Source organism: Geospiza fortis, unplaced genomic scaffold (assembly GCF_000277835.1).
Source record: "Geospiza fortis unplaced genomic scaffold, GeoFor_1.0 scaffold37, whole genome shotgun sequence".
Taxonomy (NCBI): Eukaryota; Metazoa; Chordata; class Aves; order Passeriformes; family Thraupidae; genus Geospiza; species Geospiza fortis.
The window spans coordinates 1,201,960-1,226,304 of record NW_005054449.1 but is presented as its reverse complement, the minus strand read 5'-3'; the positions used below and the strand labels follow the sequence as shown (position 1 = coordinate 1,226,304).

The following is a 24,345-nucleotide window of genomic DNA, read 5'->3' as shown; positions in this document are numbered from 1 at the left end:
CCACGGCGTGGAGCAGCGCTGCTCGCATCCCTCCTGCCGAGGAATTCCGACACCTCCCGAGCCCCGGTCCCTGCGAGCAGCCGGCACAAGGGGGCGGTTAAGGACAGCCGGGAGCCCCGGGGACAACGGGGACAAGGCGGGGAGCGCCCGCCGAGCATGCCGGGCGGGCGGAGGGGACAGCTCGCCTTCCCAGCAGCGGCTCTGGGACTGGGAGAGGAGAAAAACGTAAAAATAACAAAAATCAAACTCTGCAAAGGTGGATGCGCCCCCTCCCCGCTGTGAGGAGGTGGCCAGACACCATCCCAGGGCCACCCGGAGCTGCTCTGCACGCAGGTAGAGGGTGATGGAGCTCAGGGCGGGTGTCACATCCTCCACCCGCCAGAGCTTTTCCTGAAGTGACCTATTTACACTCTCATTGGTTTAAATTAATTTATTTTTTTTTTACCCGAAAACCTTTGAGAAGCGGCGGAACGAGCGCCAGTGAGAAAGGGAGAAATGGATGCGTTTTGTACAGGGGGGAAAAAAAAATGAAATTAAGTCGCTCTTGCTGGTCCCCTTAGCGATGAAATACAGAGGGGAAGATTAATACTGCAGCATAACCTGTGCCTGCATCCACTGTCCTGCACCTCTTCCCTGATATTCCAGCTGCACTGAAACCCGTCTGTGCATCAAAATTAGGTGATCAGACTATTTTTTTTGTTGTTGTTATTTCTAGAAGAAAACACTGGCTCCTCTGGCCATGAAAAAACAGCGCGTCAATTGCCATTTCAGATTTTTCAAAAAACATGTTCAGCTCTAAGAATTCCTCCGAATTCGTTACACTGCGCCTTGCTGGTCCCGGCGAAGGTAAAAATTCACGTCCTAAAATAAAAAGTCGTAAAAAAAAAAAAAGGGGGGGAAAAAAGAAAAAGAAAAGCACCATTTACATTTGAATATCTAACTTGAACATGATTATAATTACAATCGTCAGACATCGAGCAGTGTTGTCTCCCATGAACAGACAGTTTTGAGGATGTAAACACAATTTTGATCGTGACGGTCTCTGGGAATGAAGGGAAATTAAGGACTTATAGCAATTTTTTAGACGTTTGATCAAAATATTTTTGCCCGGAGATTGCTTGCCAAATGAAAGCAAAATGGAAACGATGTGCGCTGTAATTCAGCAGAGTTTTATCACGGGAAGAGCCCAAGCCCCCGCTCTATCAGGGCTGTGGTCTCTCCTTTCCCCGGGGGGATTTTGGGGAGCAGAGAGTGGCCCTGGCCAGCAGGTACAGCCGGGGCAATTTTCGATCAAGCATTTTTCAGCCGAAACGCCCAATTCTGAAGCCACTGCAACGACCTGAGTCTCCTTTTCCCTCGGAATTGGCAGAACTCCCCCCGATGTGAGGCTGGCAGGGAGATGCAGCCGCTGGCGGGGCCGGGGCTCGTTCCCCTCCCGCAGCCCCAATTTTGGGGTTCCCCTGCCTTGGGCACCCCCTGCTCCTGCTCAGCCCCGAGCCAGGCCCGCAACCCCGCAGGGCTCCGGCCAGGGGGGGAGATTTGCGTTAATTAAATATTGTGGGGGTGGCGATTTGAAGCCCCAAATCTCCATTTGCTCCCAGATTTGGAGCTTCCTGCGCTCATCCCCGCGGAGCAGCGCCCGCTTTGGGGGTGCCCCCATCCCCTGGGGACCCCGATGGAACCCTCTGGGGGTGTCCCCTCAGTGTCCCCTCCTTCCTCTGCCCCAGGGTGTGCGGGACTGCGGCTCAGCCCCCCAAAAAGCAGCGAAATTCCCCAAGGGGACACCCAAGGAGGGGTCCGCGCCTCATTCACTTGCGCTCCCCCCTCTAAGGACGGCTGCGGCAGGGCTGGCTGGCTAATTATTAGCTATTAATTGAGTTCAAGACCTTTTCCGGGCGACAAAAATTCATGAGGTGCAAATTATAGAAACTTCAGAGGCTGGGATTGATTTCCGAGACACCTCGGGGAGAGGGGGGAGAGGGGCGATGCCCGACGGGGCGGGCCGGGGGCTGCGCTGGGGTGCCCGGGCAAGGTGAGGAGCGGGGCCCGGAGCTCCCCCTGCAGCCCCAGCGAGCTCCTGCCGATGTCGCTTTCTTATCTTTGCACGCTTCCACCTTCCAATTAAACTTCCCCAAATTGCCAAAAGGCTGATTTGCATGCAAGGGACCCCCGCTCAAAGATGCTAACTTATTGTCTCCTCCCAGAACTTAACATTTCTCTCTTCAGTTCTCACTTGAAAGAAGTTTTAGAACAGTATTCAAAGACTGTCCAAACGAACAAAACCTTCCCCTTCGCTCGGGAGAGAAATCCGGTGTATTCAATACCAGGGCATATTCTCAGAAGTTTGCAGATTTGGGTTTAAAGGCGGTATTGTTCGTGCCTTTTTCCTGAAACTTCTTTTTTTTTTTTTTTCTCCCTCAGACCACGGCTCACATGCCTGCAAAGGATTATTAAAATAAAACATCATAGAGCATTTTTCCTCCTTTTTTCCCCCCTCCTTCTTTACTGTTTAGAATTACTTTTCTGGAGGAGCTTTCCAAGCATCCCCCCCAACCCCGCAAGTCATAATTAAGAACACTTTTTTTTCCCCCCTAACAAACAGGAAAAAGACTCAAACCCTTCTCCTAATGTTCCTTTTTCCTTAAACACCAACAGCGTTCTAAAATCGGAAACATTTATCTGTTCCCAGAACACCTGAAAACATTCTCGGGGCTGGACAGACTCTGTTCTTCTACAGCTGAACAAATTCAAGGGGCGAGATTTTGATACCAGAAGCGTCTGTGAGAGCAGAAAATAAACGCAAACCTAAATTCTTATTGGGTTTGGGGGGGAAAAAAAGAAAAACAAACCAAAAACTTGTTTACAAGGCGCCGGGATCTCTGCGTTCAAACACCCCATACACAGAGTTTTCTTTTTTAGGATTAAAAGATGATGATCCAATGGGCTGAGGATGTAAAACTCCTTTGGGGAACGCGATAAACTGCAAAAAGCCAGTGGCAACTCATTCCTGATTAACTCCTTTTTATAAAGGGGCGGAATGGAAGCGAACAGGGACCCGACGGGACACGAACATATTTTATTCATTTAATACAAAGCAGCTCCTTAGAAAAAAAAAAAAAATCTTTAAAAAAGCCAGTTCAGAGCATAACTCACGGGCCAGGGGGGGAAGGCAAAAAAAACAACAAACCCTGATGGGGTGTGAGGTGATGTCGCCGTCATCCCTCGCTCCTCCCGGGGGAGCGCAGCGGGCACGGGCGGGATGCGGGACCGACCCAGGGACCCCCCGATGCTGGGGGACCCCCCTGGGACCCCCCGATGCTGGGGGACCCCCCTGGCTCTCCCCGCTGACCTTAAAGGCGGAATCAATGCGATGGTGTAAGAGCAGAGAGCACAAAGAGCTCCTGTGCTCGGCTCCGCACATCATCAGCAGAGAGATGGGAAAGTATTTACGGGACTCTCGGAGTGACTGGTCCATGGGCAGCGCAAAAAAAAAAAAACCTAAAAAAATAATATTTTTAACCGCAGGGAAGCAAGAGTTCACGTAGATTTACAAACGAGGAGAAAGTAACTGTAAGAACATGTGTTTAAAAGGCAGCAGAAAGAATTCCATCGATTTCCATGAGAGGTGGATCGCATCCAGGAAGAATGAGTCAACTTCATTCCTCGGGCAGAGCTGGCCAAGCTGAGAGAATTACACCAGAAATGCCTCGGGATCACCTCGTGTCCCCCTCTCCGTGCGCTGCTGTCCCACTAAGAACCTCTACAGCGTGGTTATGGCTTAGAACGAGCTGGGAATTCTTTTAAAAACGTCTTTGAATCCCCCGGAAAAGAATGGTTTGGGAGATATATTCTCTCCCCGCAGCATCCATGGCAGGACAGGACAGCTCAGAGCTCGAGGGAGGTGAAAGGCAAAATCTGCACATCACAGGGATCCATCTCTCTGTTCTGGCTGCTAAACCCTGCTTCTCCTCTCCCCACAATTTCGGCGCTGAGCCGTGCAAGGTTTTGGGTTTATTTGCACAGAAAAGGTGAAAATTGTTGCAAAATTTCCTCGCCACTCCCTTCTCCCGGGGCAGGGGGACTCTGCTCGCCCCCCCAGGAACGAGCAGGAGGATGAATTGAGAGAGAAACCTTTCTCCACTCACAAATGCACATTTATTGTGGCTTTTTTTTTTTTTTTTTACAGGGGGAAGAACAAACCACTCGTTCCTGTCAGAGATTTGGGTTGAAACAGCAAATGGACAAACACTGCTCTGCTCTTTGCATTCAGACACCCCAAGTTTCACAGAGACCCCTCCCCATTCTTCACTAACACAAAAATAACATTTCAAACACCTAGCAGGGAGCTCATCTGGCTTTTCCACCTTGCTGGTGGCTTTTTAGCCCAGAAATTGTCCAGATGAGAGCTTGTGGATGCCAGAATTTTGTTGCGAGGCGCAGCCCGTGATAAGCTCATCAATGAACAGTTAAAAAGCAAGCTCCAAAAGTGTGGTTAGAAAATGAAATGCAAATATATACAAAATAGCCGATGGTTCCTGTGGATAGAAATGCCTGCCTGCCTCATGAGTGCTATTTTCCAGCCAGCTTTCCAAGCAGAGCAGCCCTTGCACTCCTGTATCTACAATTGTGCCATTTATAAGCCAGGAGCCCACCTCGCCCTGGTTCCTGCAGTGACTCATGTTCCACTGGCTTATTCCTGGGAAGATCTGTGCTAAAACACAGCAAAGAGCAGGATTTTGAGGAAGGAATGGCCCAGTTGGGAAAGCACCAGACACTCTGATTATTCTTCATCAAAAAACCTGAAAACATTGCTTCACATCCTGGGTGAGAGAAAGGCTTTTACAAGCGGCACTAAAATAAAATATCACACTGACACCTGGGTCAAACAAAAGTCTGGATGAGTGATTCTGGCTCAGAATTATTCATCGGAATAATTCTGGCTCGGGTTGTGGATGCTCCATCGCCAAGGCCAGGTTGGATGGAGCTCTGGCATGGTGGAAGGTGTCCCTGCCCATGGCATGAGCTTTAAGGACCCAAACCATGCTGGAATCTTGTCATTTCCAAGGAAATAAAGCTTCTGAATAAAGGATGAAAGGATTTATAAAAAAGCAGCACACTCGAAGGCAATTTGATAAGAAGGGACAGCTTGTTTTATCCGGCCTTCCCCGTAAAATCCTGTTTAATTTATTTTCTGTGCCCAAGTTGGCCACTCTGCTGCTGGAAAAGCAACTTCCAGCCTCTCTGGTGGAAGAACACAGGAGTAAAACACAGTACAGGTGTAAATAAGTGGCTTTATCCTCCCTGCAAGGTGCTTGAGCAGAGCTCCTGCTCACAGAACGAATCTCCCTAAAACAGCAGAGAGAGGCCAGGCAGGCACATGCCTCCCACACAAACTCACCCCCAGAGCTCCCCCTGTTCTCATTTTGGCTCCTACCAGCGCCCTGGCACACATCAGGAGCTGCTTCACGGCCACTCAGCTGTGGTTTTGCTCCCTTGGTAGGGATGAGATGGGGAAATGGTTTCATTTCTCCGAATTATAAAGTTAAATAGAGAGAACTGAGAAGCTCTGTGAGGAATAATGGAGTGAGATCATCCATACAATGACTTCAATACGTTCAGGGAACTTCTCTGTGTGACCTGGAGCCCCTCAGCACAGGGGCTGTCGCTGCTGTCACCCTGTCCCAGGGGTGCCTTCAGTGACCCCCCCCATGTCACAGACTCATTTTATGAAAAATCCTTTTGTTAGGAGTTTTCCTCCTGAGAAGCTGAGAAGCCTCAGAGGAAAAGAAAAACAATAATTGTCTGCTGCTGTGGAATGCAACAGGTGCAGCTTTGATTGGTCTCATGTGGTTGTTTCTCATTAATGGCCAATCACAGTCCGGCTGTCTCGGACTCTCTGGTCAGTCACAAGATTTTATTATCTTTACTTTTCCTTTTTCCTTTTTCCTTTTTCCTTTCCTTTCTCCTTTCCTTTCCTTTCCTTTCCTTTCCTTTCCTTTCCTTTCCTTTCCTTTCCTTTCCTTTCCTTTCCTTTCCTTTCCTTTCCTTTCCGCCTTTCTTCTATTCTTTTAGTACAGTTTTAATATACCCTTTCCTTTTAAAATAATAGATATCATAAAATAACAAATCAGCCTTCTGAAACATGGAGTCAAGGTTCTCATCTCTTCCCTCATCCCAGGACCCCAGGGAACACCACCACACTCCCCATTTCCCACCCATTTTCCTGCCCAGCTCCACCCCAGTTTTTCCACAGCAACCTCTGGTCTCTCATCCCATAAATCCACAATAAATTCCTCAATAATTCCAAAAACAATTCCACAATTGATTCCTCAATAAATGGCTCAAATAAGAGCAGCATTCAGCACGTGCCCATTCACAGAGCCCCGCTCTGGTTTGGGTTGGAAGGGACTTTAAATCCCAGCTCATCCCAGCCCTGCCATGGCCAGGGGCACCTTCCACCACCCCAAACCCTCACCATGGACACTCCAGGTGCTCAGGGGGATTTTAAGGGACAGCACTGCTTCATATTGGAACATATTTTCTATAAAATGATCCCTAAAACCTTTAACTCCTCTCTCAAGCAACCCAGAATGTGACTCAGTTACAGATCACGAAGACATTTGGAAAAGTTGAGTCACAATCAGTGATTTTGTCACAAAGCTCAGCAGAAAGAACCATCCAGGCAGTGAAACTTTTGATTCTGAAGTGTGCCAGCCACTAAAAATGGGCTGGCAGGGCACAGCAAGGGTTAAAGGATGACTGGGAATCAGTAAAATGGAAAAAAAAAATCAAAATTTCAGCAAGAGAATAAGCTGCCACTGTCCCCAAATTAATTTTTAACCTGTTAAGAGTTGCAGCACTGCCCAATAACCACCTCACCCTTGAGTTTTTTACAGATGGACCTGGTTATCACCACCACCTCCACCAGGAAAGGGATAACCATCACTTCCATGAAAGACACCCCAAAATTCTGCATTTTACTATGAATAAATAGAAATCGAGATGTGTTGGCAGCGTTGTCATTCACCAAACAAAGAAATTTAATGTTTTGCCCTCCCATTAAACACAAAGTGATGTGAAATTGTTCATTTTATCACTCAGGTTGTTGGGAAGGCCACAATTCTGGCCATTTCTCCATTTAGCCATTTTGTCACTGCTCCTCCAAGCAGACGTTCCACAAGGAAATTCTGGATGCTTCTATAGTAATAAAATCGAGAATCAAAATAAAATATAATATAAAATAATAATAAAAAATAGAAAAATAAATATAATAAAACTCCCAAATTTATCATGCATCTGGTACAGATCTCTGGGAAATACAACCTTAGGTTTATAAACTGTCCCAAAGCCACAGAAGTAAGAGATGATCTATTAAAGAACAACCAAAACCCAGCTCATGTCACCCAAGAACAGAATCACAACTCACTAAATTATCCAGTGGATAAATCCAGTATTTTTTTGTCATTCATTCAAGTGGCTGCATTTTAGCAAGGGGGGAAAAAAATCTCAATAAAAGAATTTTATTCTGGTAGGATGAGAAAAATGCTAAACATGTTTTTATGGGAGAAACAGAGATAGAGCACTGGCTTGAACACTGAAAATCTCTCATGCCCTGATCTATAAATAAAACTGGTTGGGCTTTTCCTTTGTACTAAATTTAAAGGAAAGCCTTTTCCGTGGAGAGTTTTCTTTAAAGCAAACCCTGCCCCAGAAGGACTTTAAGGATGGTGTTTCCAGCAAGCAGCATGAATGAATTAAACAATAAATGCAGGCAGAGAGCAGCTGGGTGTTTCTCTGGCAGGAGCAGATGGATGTGCAGCTCAAACACTGCTGGTTTCTCCAGAAAGGACAATTCCTGATGGTTCTCACCCGGTTTTCCTCCACCCTGTTCTCCAGGACCTTGGCTCAGGTGCCATTTCCCCTCCAGCACCATAAAAATCTCCCAAGTTGGTGCCTGAGGCCATCAAGCAGAAATTCCAAATTTTGTTGCACACACAGTTTGAAAGTATTCAGTTATTCTGTTGTGGGAACCCAGGGCACAGGGAATATTTCTCTGCTTGCTTTGGGGTGCCCTGACCCCCAGAGAAGCACTGGCTTTGACCGTCAGCCATGGAGAAAACTTCCAGGAGTTCAGGATAGACTGGAATCCACAAAAGTGTGAAATAGATTGTAGAGAGCAGTGTAGGATGTCACTTGGGTGAGGAAGTTAGGGTTTGGGATAGTTAGTATCCCAAATTTGGAGGTTTTAGTATTTTTAGTATCCCATATTTATAGGTTTTAGTCTTTTTAGAGTTCTGTTGTAGATGGAAAGAAGATGGAGGGCATAGGGTGTTGTCCTGAGCTCCTTCTTCTTCCTCCTTCATCTTCTTTCTTTCTCCTTCTTCTTCCTTCTCCTTCTTTTTCTTCTTCCCCCTCCTTCTTCTTCCTTCTTCTTCCTCCTTCATCTTCCTCCTCCTTCTTCCTTTTTCTTCCTTCTTCTTCGTCCTTCTTCCTTCTTCTTTCTTCTTCTTCCATATTCCTCCTCCTCCTCCTCCTCCTTCTTCTTCTTCTTCTTCTTCTTCTTCTTCTTCTTCTTCTTCTTCTTCTTCCTCCTCCTTCCTCCTTCTTCTTCCTTCTTCTTCCTCCTCCTTCTTCCTTTTTCTTCGTTTTTCTTCGTTTTTCTTCCTTCTTCTTCTTCCTTCTTCTTCTTCCTCTTCTTTCTTCTTCTTCCCTCTTCCTTCTCCTCCTCCTGCACCCCAAACCACCTAAAGATCTCAAAGAGGACAGGGAGCCCCCAGCTTAGGGAGGAGTCCATGGGCAGAAAACTTCACATGAAAAGTTCAAGAAAAAGAAAAAAATCAAGAAAAGATCGAAGAAAAGATCAAGATAAAAATCCTCTCGCTGTCCAGGGCAGCACCACCACACGTGGTTGTTGCTCCTTTGTCCATGCAGGGAATTTCCCCATGGATTTGTCCGGAGAGAAAAATTCTGCCTGAGAAACCTGGGAGAGGGGAAGCTGTCCCTGTCCATGGCAGGGGGGTGGAATTAGGGGGTCTTTAAGCTCCTTTTCCACCCAAACCGTTCCATGATTCCGTGATTCTCCCAGTCCCTGACTGACTGGAGAGGTCCCTGCTGTGTGTCCTGAGAAATTGAGATTTATTCCATGACAGAGAGACAAAGCCCCACATGTTGGAACAGCTCACTCAGACTGAAGACAGACAACAAATGGATTTTAGCTGAGCTGCCAATGATCCCAAAAGCTCATCCTGGCTCGCTCAAATCACAGCTCCTCCTCTCCGTGTGCTTGTGGGGACTTGGGAAAGGGATTTGTGGCAGCTCTGGGGGCTCTGGGACAGCTGAGTGAACAGTTATGGATCCCAAAGGGTCTTTATTTCATACTCATTAATGCTCATTATGTTTGCAATGCTCAGAATGTTCTGTGAGCACAAAAGCTGAACTTCCTCCTACCTACCCTGGAAATAAATAAACCCTCCCGTCATACGACCTGCTGGGGTTTCTATTTCCAGGAGAGAGCAGGAACACTGAAAAGAAATTAAAAAAAAAAAAAAAAAACAACCCCAAAACAACAAAACCGAGCCTTTCCCAGCAAATTCTGATGTATAGGATGTGACATAATGGTGCAAAAACTTCTGGAAAAAACCCCAGGGGTTTTGAATTGCTCTGTTGGGAGCTCACCTGGGGCTCAGCTGATGCCTTTGGGGCCACCTAAAAACAGAGGCCAGACAAATTAAAGAGGATAAAAAGTGCATTTATTATATTTATTGAAGGGCCTTCAGGTACATTTTGGGTAGATGAAGCCCCCCCAAAAATGGACCACAGGTCACAGATTTTTATATTTTTATAAGTTTTGTCCATTTGCACATTGGGGGTCAACCTTCCAATTACAGCTTCAGGTAATGAAGGAATTGACCCCAAGTTTGCTCCCCCCAAATCACTTTTATTTACATTTTTGGGGCCTGAGGCAGTGAGGTGTCCTTGATTGCCTGGCCTGGAGAGGAATTGTTGTGTCTGCCCCAAAGGGGGAAGCAGCAGCTTCCACTCTCCATGGAGTTTAGAGTTCTACACTACAGAATTTCAGGATTACAAATAGATGAAAAATGGAAAATTTAAAATCCTGATGCATCAGGGGGGTGACAAGGTGCAGGTGTCCCTGCACTGAGGGATTTTGGGGGTTGGCTCCTTCACTGAGCGGCCATGGGGAGCTGTGGGCTGGGAAGGGGAAGAGGAAGAGGAGGAAGAATTGAAGATGAAGCTCTCTTAAACAAAACCCCTTATTCTGGGGGGCTGCACCCCTGCAAGGTGCTCCTCAGCAAAGGGCAGAAGGAGTTTTTCCAGTAAAAAAATCTCCTTTTTAGGTGACCACAGTGTCCTTCACAAACTTAATGTGCTTTATTTCCAGGCCATGGTGCAGGGGAGCTGCTCCTGGCCTGGTTTGGGTTTGGGAAATCTCCCCACGGCACCTTCAACCTCCTGCAGCACTTCCAGACCCCATGGGGCATCTCCAGCCTTGGCAGGGGCTGCCCAGGGAGGTTTGCAGTGCCCATCCCTGGAGGTGCCCAGCCCCAGCTGCTGCCAGCTCCTCAGAGAAAGCAGAATCAATTCAGGCACCTCACCCTGGCATGTCTGGGGTGAACTGGTTTGGAATTAATCGAGTCCAACCAGGCAGTGAAAGCCCCAGGAAGGTGGGGGCTGCAGCCCTGGGGATGGGAGGACAATGCATATTTTTACACTGTGAATTTTTTATTAAGGGCTGGAGGTTTTTGGGTTTTTTTTTATTTTTTTATTATTGAATATGAATATTTTACACGTCCGAGTTCAGAACAATGCTTTTTTTGGCTGGCTCTGCACTTTTCATGGTTGTGTACCCTTTGCATTGCATAACTGAGAGAGATCCATTTACACGCAGGGGGAAAGGGGGACTAATGAATCTCAGCAAAGCTAACTTTACTGTGTGTGAAAAAAACAGCACTCTGAAGTTTTCCAAATAAAAAAAAATAAAAAAAAAAATTACACAGACATAAAATCCTTGCATGGAATGGCTTAATAAAATCTGTGTGTGTGTGTGGGTCTGGGGGTAAGGACTGCAAAACCTCTGTCACCCTGAGGAGCTGCAGCCTGCTCCAGGTGGGGACATCTCCACCTGGAAAAGCTCTGGAATGTTCTCTCATTCTTCATCTCCATGGTTAGAGACTCACTTGGATGTTTCCAGCCTGCTCCAGGCGGGGACATCTCCACCTGGAAAAGCTCTGGAATGTTCTCTCATTCTTCATCTCCACACTGTCACACTCAGGGACTCACCTGGATCTTTCCAGAGGTAAGGACTGCAAAACATCTGTCACCCTGAGGAGCTGCAGCCTGCTCCAGGTGGGGACATCTCCACCTGGAAAGGCTCTGGAATGTTCTCTCATTCTTCATCTCCACGCTGAGGGACTCACCTGGATGTTTCCAAAGTGGGAGAAAAGGAGCCAGACCTGCAAATTGCTTGGTAAATGATGGGATGGAGGTGCTCATGCTCAGTGCTGCGATGGTGTTTTCCTGCCCCTTATCCTCCCTGGGCACTTCCAGGTGTTCCAGATGTTGTTTCACAGCACATGTGCAGGGCAGCCCTGCTCTGCTGCCCCCTCCCTGCTCCTGCCCCATCCCTGGGAGCACCCCAGGCCTGCTCTGCTTGGTCCCTTCCAACCAAACCATCCCTGATTTGATGATCCTCAGGCATTCCTGGCTTTTGGGACAGCTCCTGCTGCATTTCCAAGGAGCTTTGACCATGCTGTGCTTAGTGACTCCTCTTTGCCAGATGTTTTTTTAAATAATTCCTCCTCATTTCAAAGAGCATTTAATGGACCAGCAGGGGAAACAAGTTTCAAAGGATGGCCCTGCAAATAAGACTGGATGCTTTGGAGAAACAAAACTATGAAAGACGTTTGTAGTGGGACCCACAAGGGGTAATTTTAGGTGATTAAGGCGATTAATTTAAGGCATTTACAGCATGGTGTGGCAAAAGTTGATAGGCCAAAACCCACTTATAATATATTGTAATTAAGAAATAGTTGGCTTCTGATTGTGGTGGTGTGAATTATAAAATCTGTGTTGTCTCACCCTTCACATGAGAGTGAAAAATAAAAGTTTTTAAAAGATCTCTCAGTTATCCCATCTCCAGGCCAATAAAAGGCTTAATCTGACAAATTGGTTTAATCTGGCAGGGGAGAAGGAGGAAAAGGGGGACATTTGGGGTGATGGCGTTTGGCTCCCACTCTTCAATCCTCATCACTGGGCTGGTGATGCTTTCCTGGGACCAGGAGGACCCCAGGAGTTAAAGAATCCCAGGCTGGTTGGGGTTGGAGATCATCCAAGGCTGGGCCACCTGGAGCAGGAACTCATCCAGGTGGGTTTGGGATGTTTCCAGAGAGGGACACTGCACACCCTGCCTGGACAAATGTACAATTTAAACCCTCCCTGTGCCCACAGCACAGCTGGGAATGCACCAGGGGAAGGACTCCTGCAACTCCTTCCCTGAGGGAATTGAGCCCCAGATGATTGAGACCTCAGCCTGCTCAAACCAAACCTGAAATAAAAGTGAGGGGAGGAACTCCCAGCGCCCTGGGGAGCCCTGGCAGCACAAGGAGGCTGAAATGGAGGCAGGGAATGTGTGCCAAGCTCTGCTATCTCGTGGTGTGCCCTTGAGCAAAGTCGTGCCTGAGAGGGGAATGGAAAGAGCCAGGCCGGGCCTGCAGAGCAGTAATGATGGGCTGCTGAAGGATTTTCTGCTGGGAGGAGCTGACCTGGGTCCCTGCATGCAAAATGAGTTTGGCATCAATGCATCCATCTCAGATTACATCAGCAATGCTCTGTGAGGGTGAAATCTCATTAAAAGCACTCACAGAGCTCTCTGTGAACACAGGTGAGCTTCCCTTCCCTTCCCTTCCCTTCCCTTCCCTTCCCTTCCCTTCCCTTCCCTTCCCTTCCCTTCCCTTCCCTTCCCTTCCCTTCCCCCCTTCCCTGCCCTCCCCTTCCCTTCCCTTCCCTTCCCTTCCCTTCCCTTCCCTTCCCTTCCCTTCCCTTCCCTCCCCCTTTTCCCTCTGTTTTCCACCAATTTTTTTTATTATTTTTATTTCACGTCAGATTTTTGTTTTGGCGCTTTTAAAAACCTTTTATTTGCCTTAAATGAAACATTTCAGCCACTATGAATCCCTCCCCACACAAAACTCAGGGAGCTGTGAAATATTTAAACTGTCCCCAGCTCTTCCCCATTTGTTCACCCTTTTCCAGCAGACTGCTCAGAGGTGACAGCCCAGGCTGGAGGGGAAATCCAAGATCCTGATTCCAGAACATTCCAGAGTGCTCCAAATTCTTGCATGAACTCGGTGATGTGGGACATGAATTTGTAGAAAATTCTTAAAGCTTAACAAAAGGCCAAGAAATGCTTATAGTGTGTCGTAATGAAGAAATAGTTAGCTTCTGATTATAACAGCATTAATTATAACATCTGCATTGCCTCACCCTCCACATGAGACTAAAAATAAAATAAAAGTTTTGAAAATGCCTCTCAGTTGCTCCATCTCTGGGTCAATAAAAGGCATAACCCAACAGGTGGGAGAACATGGATCTCAGCTTTGGGAAGCCTCTGGAACAGGAAAGCCTTGTGGTTTTCCCTAAGCCTTTGCTTTATTCTTGATCAGGGGCAAAACGAGGTTTTTGGTGGGGTTTGGGGAGTTGTCCTAAATCCCCTGCCCACGTCCTTCCAGCCTATTTGATTTCCCCTCATGCCCTGAGCCCTGGGGTGGCCGTGCCTCCTTCAGAGCCCTGGAAAAGTCCTGCAGGAAAGGGAAATTCCTGCAGGAAAGGGAAAGGGTCCTGAAGGAAAGGAAAAATCCTGCAGGAGAGGAAAAGAGCCCGGCAGGAAAGGGAAATTCCTGCAGGAGAGGAAAATTCCTGCAGGAAAGGGAAAGGGTCCTGAAGGAAAAGTCCTGCAGGAAAGGAAGAGTCCTGAAGGAAAGAGAAAGGGCTCTTCAGGAAAGGAAAAGAATCCTGCAGGAAAAGAGCCCTTTCCTGCAGGAAAGGGAAAGGGGCCTGAAGGAAAAGTCCTGCAGGAAAGGAAGAGTCCTGAAGGAAAGAGAAAGGGCTCTTCAGGAAAGGAAAAGAATCCCGCAGGAAAAGAGCCCTTTCCTGCAGGAAAGGGAAAGGGTCCTGAAGGATAGGAAAAATCCTGCAGGAGAGGAAAAGAACCCTGAAGGAAAAGAAAAGAGCCCTGCAGGAAAGGGAAATTCCTCCAGGAAAGGAAAAGAGCCCTGCAGGAAAGGAAAATTCCTGCAGGAGAGGAAAAGAACCCTGAAGGAAAAGAAAAGAGCCCTGCAGGAAAGGGGAAAAGTCCTGAAGGAAAGGAAAAATCCTGCAGGAGAGGAAAAGAGCCCGGGAGGATAAGGCCCTGCAGGAGAGGAAAAGTCCTGCAGGGAAGGAAAAGTCCTGCAGGAAAAGAAAAGAGCTCTTCAGGAGAGGAAGAGAGCCCGAGATGGCTGGCAGGGCTGCAGAGGAGGTGCCAGGTGATGCTCGGTCCCAAGGCAGCAGAGGGCATCCCTGAGTTTGGAGATCCATCCTCGGAGCTGCAGGAACTGAGTGATGAACGAGGCAGATTTCAGCTCTGTGCCTGCCAGTCCTGAGCAGATTCTCCAATTCCTCTTCAGGGGATTTCCCTCGGTTGTTCCTGAGCAATTTATAAATAATTTTTAACGATTTATAATCATTTATAAGGGCCAAGCAGAAATTCAGATGTGATTTCTCTTGCCTGCCTGGATGTGCACAGATGTTGCAGGCGTGGATAAATATCTCTGCAAACAAAAAACTTTCAAATTATTTAACTGAATTTCAATTTAATTGCTGAAAATCCACTCCTTTCCTAGGAATTCCTTAGTTCACTTGGCCAGGATATTTACACCAGTGGAATTATTTATAAACACTGAGCATAGCAGGGCAGATTTGTTTAATAATTTCAGGAAAACCTTTCAGGAGCATCACTTTCTCCAGCACCTGGTGATAAGGCAGTGGAGAAGGTGCTGCTCCCACAGGGCTCAGGTCCTGCATCCCTGCACACCTGGGAACCCTGGGAAGGGAAGAGAGATGAAAACCAATGAGATTTTTCACTTGTGCCTCTGGCTTAGCTGAGGTTCTTCAAATAGTTCCAAGAGTTGGTGAAGTTTAGGACCATTTTTTTCTCCTTCTAAATATTAACTGAGTTACTAGTTTGCTTATATTGTCCACGCTGGAATCAGACCTTTTCCAACTGATCCTTTATAGGAAACCCCTAAAAATTATTTTTAAATAGTTAGAAGTGACTTTGGCATTGATTATGGAGATATATATATATCCATAATATATATACACAATATATATATCCATAATATATATACACAATATATATATCCATAATATATATACAAAATATTCTAGAATATTTTGTTCCTTTCCTTGTTACCTCATTTAACCGCTCATTTTTGATATAATCATGAAATTGTGAAATAATTTCATTTTGCTTCAAGAGAAGCAAAACCCCCAAAGAAGGAAATCTCCACAGCTTTAAAATCCAATCAGATCTGACAATCCAAATCCGTTTACTGAGGAAATTTCCTTTAAGAAAATAAATAAATTACTCTCTACCTTCAGCTTAAATCCGTGGCTGCTGGAGTTTAATTGCTTCTCCTTGTGGCCCTAAAACCAGGGCAGCTTCAAAGCAAGGGTGGCTTCTATTAAATTTAATTACCCTTTCCTGCAGCTCTCATGCAAAGGTGCTGCAGTGACTCCAGGAAGGTGCTGATGAATCAGGGGCGCATTCCAAACAAAAATATGGATTAAACAGCAATTTCAATGCGAGCAAAAGCTGCCTGCGTGCAGAGATGTTCGTACCCCAGGTAAATTCCTACAACATGGAGCCAGGGGTTGTCTCTGTGGGTGTTATTTCCATTTTCCTTCCACTCCAACACGTGTAAAGTGTCAGCAATGTCCCCTGTCCCCTCCAGTTGTGTACATCCAGCCTGGATTTTCCCCCTGCTCCCACACACGCTGCTCTATTAATGCCAACAGGTGCCCTCAGCATTTAAAGGTTGTTCCAAACATCCCCCAAGAAGCCTCATTTAATCCTGCCCGGCCTGCACATGGAGCTGTCAACACGAGGGTGAGGATTAAAACAAGGGAATCTTGCCTGGGATGATTAAACCTGGACATGGGAATGCTCATCTGTTCCCTCAGATTGGTTGTGTCACCTTAAAAAAGGACATGTGTGAATTAATTTGGGCTTTGCAACAAGGGGAATGGCTGTTGGTGTGCAGCTCAAGTGCAGTAAATTGAATTTGTGGATGAGACAATGCGAGACATCAAAGCCACCCTGTGCTCACCTGGTGCTGGTGCTGGTGTGACAGGATCTCGTTTGGGAATGGAGGGATGGCTCGTTTTCTGAGAGCTCTGGAGAGCCCCAAGAGGACACAGCCTCAAGCTGGGACATTTAGGTTGGATGTTAGGAAAAAAGTTTTTTACTTTTTTTTACCTACTACTTAGGTAGTGATGGTTGTAAACATCCCTGGATGTGTTTTAAAAATGATTGGATGTGGCACTGGGTGCCAGGGTTTAGTTGAGGTGTTTGGGCTGGGTTGGACTCGATGGTCTTAAAGATCTTGTCCAACCTGGTGATTCTGTGAGACACCAGAGGAACAGGAGTGAGAGGAGCAAATCCACCCCCCATGAGCCACTGATTCCTCCACAGCTCCTCCTGAGGGACAATCTCTGCTCCCTGAGACAGGAACAGCACCCAGGGAATGGCTGGAGCTTGGCCAGGGGGGTTCAGGTTGGATTTTGGGAAAGGTTCTTCCCCCAGGGTGTGCTGGGCACTGCCTAGGGAATGGGCACGGCCCCAAGAGCTCCCAGAGCCTTTGGGCATCACTTCCAGGTGATGCCCAGGGTGGGATTTTGGGGTGTCTGTGCAGGGCCAGCAGCTGGACTGGGTGACCCTATGGGTCCCTCCCAGCTCAGGATATTCCATGATTCCATCATGCCTTGCCCAGGTGGTTCCTGCTGCCGGCGTGGAACATGAGCTCAGAGCTGAGAGGCGCCTTGGAAATGCAGGAATAACACAATTCCCACAACATCCCACGCATGGATGAGCTTCATCCCCAGCCAGCCCACGGGGACAACCCTCAGGTGTGCCACCTGCTCCAGATACATCCCAAATTCAGAGCTGGGGTATCTCTGTTCATGGGGCAGTTTTCTTTGTCTCTCCCACAACCAATCCTCCCTCCAGGAGATCTCTTCTGTTAATGGGACATTAATTATTAATTATCTTCTGTCCATGGCCAGTGAGTGTCCCTGCAGGGCTGATCAAATTCCAGCATCCCATGGGGAGATGCTGCGCCCAGGGGAGGAGCCAAGCATTCCTACCTGGATACAATCTGAGATTTTGGGACACCCCAGCAGCCTTTGCCCACTGCATTCCCAGAGGAGCAGCTTTCTGCTGCCCTGCATTGCCAGAGGGAGCCCAGGCCCATCTGCAGCAGCCCTGGAGCTGCAGAGGAAAACTCCCCCCTTGTGCAGGATCCCTGCTGCAGCAGCAGCACAGCTGGCACTGCAGGAGGGCTGAGCCCCCATGGGATGGGGCTGTGCCACCCCCTGACACACAGGGGTCAGGTCTATTCTCACTCTGCCAGTGGATTTTCTTTTTGTACTATTGCATTTGTATTTTTTTAAATTTTTGTGGTAAAGAACTGTTATTCCCATATCTTTGCCTGAGAGCCTTTTAATTTCAAAATTATAATAATTCAGAGGGAGGGGGTTTACATTTTCCATTTCGGGGGAGGCTCCTGCCTTCCTTAGCAGACACCTGTCTGTTCAAACCAAGACAGAAACAAACCCTGCTCCGAAGGGTGGTGAGACCCAGCAGGTGGGAGAGCCAAAGCAGCAGGTCAGGCTGGGAGGGAGGCAGACCAAAAAGAAATCAGGGGCTGGGAGCTCTTGGAGCTGTCCACAGCAATAATCACCCTCACAGATGCTTAGCTCTAACAGCCTGACAAGATCCCTTTCTTCACAGAGGAGCTGTTTGATTGCTCCCATACTTGTTTCCATCCCAAATCCCCGGGTTGCAATGTCTTTGTGACACTCCAAACATCCCCAGAGCTCTTTGAAGTCGAGTTTTAATGTGTTTATTGACACCAGTTATGATATTTCAAAACACATGGGTTACAAATTGTTACCATGCACTGCGAGTGTTTACAGTAATCCCTGTATTAAAACAAACTCAGCCTTTCCTGATGATTTTATATCTTCTTACTGACTCACTTGCCTGTGTTTATTTAAACTCCTGTTGAGGTTATTTTTTAAAAAATATTCAACACTTTTGAAACATTAAAAACAAAAAAAACCCTGACCCTATCTGCAGATCTCAGATACTTTTGAAAGGTTTTGCCTTTATTTTATGGGTGCCACATGGCCCAAATCTCCCTTTTGAATTTTCACTGCATGAAGTGGTTTAAAACTCTCTGGTTTTAGCGTCTGCTGCTAAGAATGATGTCTTAGAAGAATCTCTACATAGCACAAAGCTCCTCATCCTGCTCCAAGTTCCTCAGAGGGAGCAGGACCCACTCCCATGACTGCTCCCAGACATTCCCTCTGCAAAAGAAAACCAAAAAACCCCATAAATTGTGTCAGGAACAACAGCACTGGGAAAATTAGCAAAATCAACGTTTGCTGAATGAAAAATAAATCCAAATTAGGGGAAAAATATTTCCTTAATTACTTGCAAAAGATAGGGACAAAAAGGGACATGAAATTTGCAAACAAATTATAAAATAGACATAAGGTTACAGGCATTGTTCTTTAAAAGGAAACTTCAATTTTGGCCTGGCTAAATTGGAGCAGCTCTGGGGATTCCTCCATGTTCTCCTTGTCTTTGAGCTCCCAAAATCCAACCAGTGGTGAAATAGGGAAAAGCAAGGCGCTCTCACCCTTAATTCAGCATTAAAGAGGTGCTGAGCTTCTCCAGAACCTCGTTGTTGTTTCCTCAGCCCAGCTCTGGGCTGTTCCAAGGGCACAGTTTGGGAAGGGACAAGTGGAAAATATTCTCAAATTCCCACATTCCTACATCCCCAAATTCCCCAATTCCCCATTTCCACATCCCCACATTCCCAAATTCCCAAATTCCCATGTTCCCACATTCAAAAATTCCCAAATTCTCAAAATCCCAAATTCCCACATTCCCACATTCCCACATTCCCAAATTCCCACATTCCCACAGAGTGTGCAGGGCCCTCTGGAGCAGGGCCACTGGCTCAGTGTGAGTTTTACAACGTTTCCCCAACAGGATATAAAATGGTTCTGTATCTATCTTTAAAAGGTCTTTTAAGGGAAAACTGTCTAATTAAGAAGTGACACTTTAATTATTTTTATTTTTTAACCTAATAACTAATCACTTGTGTCCTGCAATGTGGACTTTTTTGTCTAATTACAAAATGCTACTTAAACTTGTAATACTATAATATTTATATAATATATATAACACTTATGTATTGTATATACTTTATGTAATTATAATATATAATATATAATGTATAATGTATAATGTATAATGCATAATATATAATATATAATATATACATAATATATATTATATATTATATGTTATATGTTCTATATTATATGTTCTATATAATATATAATATATAATATATAATATATAATATATAATATATAATATACAATATACAATGTGTAATATAGTATATTGTATATTGTGTATGGTATATTGTATATTGTATATAATCAAATATATAATAATATAATAATACATAATTCTATCTAATATGGGTCTGGAGGAAGAGCTGTAAATGACACAAGAATGTAAAACTGGTGTGGAAAGTCTGGAGGAGCAGCTCCACACCCTGAGAAGTGCTGGCTGTTTGTACATCCCAACAATTCTGGGACCAGGGGAGTTGTCTGCCTGCTCTGAAGGTTTTCCCACTGCATTTCTAAAAATTTACTGACATTAAAGACAACTTGTGCTCCTCAGTGATTTTGTTCACTTCAGTTTGTGGGTCCAGCTCTTCTTTTGTAAATAAGAATTTAATCCAGCAAAGGGCTGGGAGAGCCCTGAGCAGCTGGGGATCCTCAGCAAACAACTTTGGTGACTTTAACTCCTCTTAGCAAATTTCTGTTGGGAAAAGCCACCTTATTTTAATTTCTGCACAAGAAACACTTGCAAACAACATTTTTTTTTTCCCCAGCACAGGCTGATCAGTGATCAGTTCCACACCAAACAGCCACTCTGAGGCAGAAATCAGCACCAAAATTGAACTGACAGATGAGAAAGCAGCAGGTCCCAAGGGAATCTCCCAGCTTGTTGTTCTGCTGGGAGCAATTCCAGGCAGCTCTGCCAGGGCTGGATCCTCACTGGAGCCAATATTTGGGTGCAGCAGCAGAGCAGGGCACTGTTTGTCTGTCTCCCAGTGCTATCCATCACTGTGTTTACCATATTTTCCTTTTTCTTTCCATAACTCCTGGCTTCACTCATGTCTGGGTGTTTTCTATCCAGCCTTGAGGTAATAAATCAAAGCTGTCAGCGTTGGAAGAAAATTAATGTGAGAAGTTGTTCCAAAGGCCACCAACCTTTTCCCTGCTCCCTGTGAGCTGTGTTAATCCAGGATTCCTCAACAGCTTTCAAAGTTTTCCTATTTTCACAAAGTTTTGAGGCTCCAGATGCCTTTTTTTTTTTTTTGAAGGGTGGCTTTGTACCTTCCAACAGCCCAAATTCCTGGAGTTTCTTCAGGTTTCAGAGAGAAATGAGGGTGCTCAGCGCAGCTCCAAAGCTGACCCTGAGCTATCTCCAGCCAAGCCACAAGCAAAACCCAGACCCTGAGAGCTGGAACACGTCAGGGGCTGGAGCTGGGTTGAACTTTTACAGAGGAAAAGGCCAAATAATTAGAAAGCAATCCTGCTCCTGTGCCCTGTAGTGATGACGCCGGCTGAATTATTCATCGGGAGTTATTTATCCCAGGAATGTGGCTGGCATTTCTGCTGAATACATTACTTGCAAGTTTTGATTTCTGGTTTCATTACTCACCCAGCTCCAACCCCAAGCTCCTCATTTCTGCAAGTCTCTTTTCCAAGGCTGAGAAAAGGAACACTTGGGACACAACCTTCAGCTGATGTGATCCAGCAAAACGCCTCCCTGGGAACGGGCAGCCTGGCAGCTCCAGCCTTTCCCTGCAACTCTGGAAAAAGCAATGTTCTTACCCCATTCAGCTGCAGATGAACTCTGTAACCCCAGGCAAATCACTTTGTTCCCCCCTCACCTCTGGCTGTACATTTATAAAATGGCCAGAGTATTTCACTGTAAGGTACTGCAAGGCCAGATATGTTAAATTGTTCAGTTACTATGGAAACTGGGAATGCTCCTAATGCAGATGGATGAGTGCAGGAGCAGATGCACCTGACTGAAAAATCCTGAGCGGTTGGGAACTTCATTAGGTAAAATCATGGTGTAATCAGAGGGATTGTGGGAGCCACCAAAAATTCCTTTAATAGAAAGTACCTGCTTATTAATTATTCAGTTTGGCTCTGGGCAGACACTGGAGGGTTTCCCTCGAACATTTTCACACTCAGATGTTGAATTGTTCTGTTGAAATTTCTTCTGAGATGTTTAGGCAGCAGCTAAAATTCTGTCCTACCAAACAAAGATCATTAAAACCAGAAGAGCAATTGCAAAATCAGCCCAGAAGTCTGAAGACTGAGACATATTGAGAAAGAAGTTTAATTCCAAAACTAAAACTCTCATGAGCCACTTAAAGAGAAAGTACCAAGCAACTGCTGGAGGCAACTGTGGCAGCTTTCCCTCCACTGAGAGACTGCTGTTTTAATTAAATATCCACACAACATTGCTGCTCCCTGCTTTTGGATCAGAATTCAGCTGTCAGCTGCCCAGCTGGACATCTAAAAGGTAGCTCAGAGCTGTTTCCAAGCAAAAATGGAGCAAGAACTTCAACACCCAGGCCAGAGTGTGCCTGTTAATCCCTGCAGCAGAACCAGCAGAGAGAAGCCACTTGTTTCCTTTGCTAATATCCTAAATAAACACAGGATTTGTTTTCCTATCCCTCAAAATCTAAGTGGTGGATTTGGTTTTTTGGTGTTTCAGATATGGAGGTTCCCCTCCGTCCTTCAACACATCCAATTACAACAACAACAACAACCATGATCATCATTATCATTATTATTATTATTATTTTTATTTATTTATTTATTTGGGGTTTTTTTATCTATAATGATGGGAGTTAAACCCATTTAATTCCCCCACTGTGGCTGGAGCAAGGCAAACCCAGCCAGGCCCCAGTGCCAGCAGCAGCCACAACAATGGGCAGGATTTTCCAGCTCACTGTGTGATTTGATCTCTAGAAAAACCTCCCCTGACACCGACTGTAAATCATTCCCAACATTGTTCTCCACCTGTCTGGGAGCAGAGTGCAAGCACTAAGACAACCTGAGGATCCCAGGCTCCTTTCAGCACCCATCTCAAAATCTGCATACCGATGCACACTGTGTTAAGTCTTCTGTCAAGATTTGAGAATTTTTTAAAAAATCCATTTCCCATCCAGTCCCCTGCCCACCCTGTCCCTGTGTTCTGCCAGTTGATGGGGGAAGATTTAAAAATCAAAGACACCAATGGAAAGACTTGTCTTATTTTACTGTGAATATAAAGACAACGCAAAAAAATAAAATTATACATCCAATAGAACTGCTTGTTTGGCTTTAGCAATGAGCAAAATTAAGCAAGGTAATGAACCTAATCATTATTAGAGGAGAGAAAGGATAGGGATTGATAAAGATCCATCAGCAATTGTTTAAATACTTTAAATACCATCATCCAGAGTCTGCAGTTTCACAGCAAGGACCTGGAGAACCCTTCCCAGCAACAGGGAAAATCCTACATGGTGCCTCCACCTGTGGCTGAGGTTGCCAAATTGTCACCAAATTCACCCCAAAAGTGGCTCCAGCTTTTACAGGCCCAAATCAGCAAGTCAGGCCTGGCCTGGAGAGGAATTGTTGTGTCTGCCCAAAATGGGAAAGCAGCAGCTCCCGCTGTCCATGGAGTTTAGAGTTCTACACGAAAGAACTGCAGGATTACAAAGAGATGAAAAATAGAAAAGCTCAAACCCCAAAGCGTCATCCCAGCCCTCCTTTGCCATTGTCCCTGAGCCATCCCCCCATCCTCAGCTGGGCCTCCCCAGGCACCCCAGTGCCTAAAAAGCCTCTTCATTCTCTTGCAAAGCCTCAATGAGAGCAAATTCTCCAAATAAAAGCCAACACAAGCCCACAGATTTAAAACCAGGCCCAGAACCATCTCTTGTTCTTTTTTTGCCTGCAATTCCTCTTGATTCTGACTGAACCAGCATCTAATCCCTGCAGTCAGCTTCAAATATCTGTCTATACACATAAATATAAATATATAAATATTTTCCAATTCCAAGTAGCAGCTACTGAGGGAATATTTGCCTACCCAGACCAATAAACTAATCCTGAGTGCCAGGTGTGCCATAATAAATTTCTCTCTGCTCTGAGTGGTTTTGATATTCTTGCTGCTATCAAATAGCTCACACATCCTTAAAACAAAACCGATTTGTTCCAGAAAAATCACACTACAGTTTTATTCTTAGCATAAAAAGCATTGTATTCTTTATATCTCTGACTTCCCCAGGCCTCAAAAATAAAAATAAAAGTCCATGGCTGAGGTCTGCTAGGGCAGGTTCCAAAAGCAAGCAAATCCCTGTCTCACACACACATACTTAGCAGGATTGGGGATTTATTTGTCCTAATCTAACCTGAATGCCTGTTTGTAATGTGAGCGAATATCTAAACAGATTATTACATGTAACAGCAACAGCTTTCTCCAAAAAATCACCGGGATTATTCAAAGCCTAGAAGGGAAGAAAGTAGAGAGGAGTGTTTGAGTAACGTGATCTGCCAAAAGAGGACGGAAACTCTTTAACAGCACCTTGCCAGAAACAATGCAGGGCCGAGTCTGCTTTAAACAAGATGATTTTTCAGAATATTGTTACTGACTTTTTGTATAGTGTTAGCGAGGTTTGTGTACACTAATAAAAAATGAAAGCTGCTATTAAAAACAAATCAATGGGCTGGGCCTGGTTTTGATCACACCAGAGCTGGCCATTTGCATTGGTATTTGCAGCATCTGTTCCAATTAAGACTTGTTTTCTAGTTTAAAGATATTAGTGCAATCACTAGAGTTCTGTTGAGAACATGAATAGAGCATTGTTCTGGCAGAATGCAGTTAAACAGACTCCACAGACTCTATTAAACAGCTTT

The 24,345-nt window shown here is 45.6% G+C and overlaps 1 long non-coding RNA gene across 1 annotated transcript in view; it reads left to right on the top strand.

Annotated features, from left to right (window-relative positions):
* The window catches only part of LOC115948624, a 9,927-nt gene extending 5,041 nt beyond the window's left edge, over window positions 1–4,886 (top strand). The window contains exon 2 of the long non-coding RNA XR_004082421.1: window positions 4,187–4,886. This is a non-coding gene — a long non-coding RNA (uncharacterized LOC115948624). The remainder of the gene's footprint in view (window positions 1–4,186) is intronic.
* Window positions 4,887–24,345: the final 19,459 nt, after the last annotated feature.